This window comes from Oncorhynchus keta, unplaced genomic scaffold, assembly GCF_023373465.1.
Source record: "Oncorhynchus keta strain PuntledgeMale-10-30-2019 unplaced genomic scaffold, Oket_V2 Un_contig_29669_pilon_pilon, whole genome shotgun sequence".
In the NCBI taxonomy this organism is placed as follows: Eukaryota; Metazoa; Chordata; class Actinopteri; order Salmoniformes; family Salmonidae; genus Oncorhynchus; species Oncorhynchus keta.
In genome coordinates this window covers 24170-26016 of record NW_026286665.1, presented here as the reverse complement: position 1 = coordinate 26016, position 1847 = coordinate 24170, and positions in this window count along the sequence as shown.

Below are 1847 nucleotides of genomic sequence, written 5' to 3'. Positions count from 1 at the left end.
AGCCATGACTACATGGAACTCTATTCCACAGTACTACATAGAGCCATGACTACATGGAACTCTATTCCACAGTACTACATAGAGCCATGACTACATGGAACTCTATACCACAGTACTACATAGAGCCATGACTACATGGAACTCTATTCCACAGTACTACATAGAGCCATGACTACATGGAACTCTATTCCACAGTACTACATAGAGCCATGACTACATGGAACTCTATTCCACAGTACTACATAGAGCCATGACTACATGGAACTCTATACCACAGTACTACATAGAGCCATGACTACATGGAACTCTATTCCACAGTACTACATAGAGCCATGACTACATGGAACTCTATTCCACAGTACTACATAGAGCCATGACTACATGGAACTCTATTACACAGTACTACATAGAGACATGACTACATGGAACTCTATTCCACAGGGAGGGAGGGAGGGAGGGAGGGAGGGAGGAAGGAAGGAAGGAAGGAAGGAAGGAAGGAAGGAAGGAAGGGAGAAAGGGAGGGAGGGAGAAAGGGAGGGAGGGAGGGGTCTGGACTGGGGTCTGAACAGAGAGTTCAGATCATTTTCTATAACCTGTAGGTTATGTTTTTACACATTTTTATAAATTAATAAGAAATTCAAAGCTGAAATGTCTTGAATCAATAAGTATTCAAACACTTTGTTATGGCGCCTAAATGAGTTCAGGAGTCTAAATGTACCTCATCTCTGTGTTCCCACACATACAATTATCTGTAAAGTCCCTCAGTCCAGCAGTGAATTTCAAACACAGACTCAACCACAAAGACCAGGGAGGTTTTCCAATGCCTCACAAAGAAGGGACCAGTATTGATAGACAGAAAGCATTGATCATCCCTTTGAGCCCGGTGAAGTTATTAATTACACTTTGGATGGTGTATCAATACATCCAGTCACTACAGAGATACAGGCGTCCTTCCTAACTCAGTTGCCGGAGAGGAAGGAAACCGCTCAGGGATTTCACCATGAGGCCAATGATGACTTTAAAACCGTTGGCAGTTCAATGGCAGTGATAGGAGATGGATCAACAACATTGTAGTTACTAACCTAAATGACAGAGTGAAAAGAAGTAAGTCTGTACAGAATAAAAATATTCCAAAACCATGCATCCTGTTTGCAATAAGACACGGAAGTAAAACTGCAACAACAACAAAAAAATGACAAAGAAATGAACTTTTGTCCTGAACACAAAGCTTTACACTTCACAAAGTAACCCATTATGAACTGTGGCTCAGTGAGGAGTCATATACTCAGCTGCTGCTATAGATGACAGGGCTTTCATGTGTAAAGGCCTCATTCTACAGACTCAGGCTAAAGATGACAGGGCTTTCATGTGTAAAGGCCTCATTCTACAGACTCAGGCTATAGATGACAGGGCTTTCACGTGTAAAGGCCTCATTCTACAGATTCAGGCTAAAGATGACAGGGCTTTCACGTGTAAAGGCCTCATTCTACAGACTCAGGCTATAGATGACAGGGCTTTCACTTGTAAAGGCCTCATTCTACAGACTCAGGCTATAGATGACAGGGCTTTCATGTGTAAAGGCCTCATTCTACAGACTCAGGCTATAGATGACAGGGCTTTCACTTGTAAAGGCCTCATTCTACAGACTCAGGCTATAGATGACAGGGCTTTCACTTGTAAAGGCCTCATTCTACAGACTCAGGCTATAGATGACAGGGCTTTCACTTGTAAAGGCCTCATTCTACAGACTCAGGCTATAGATGACAGGGCTTTCACGTGTAAAGGCCTCATTCAACAGACTCAGGCTATAGATGACAGGGCTTTCACTTGTAAAGGCCTCATTCTAC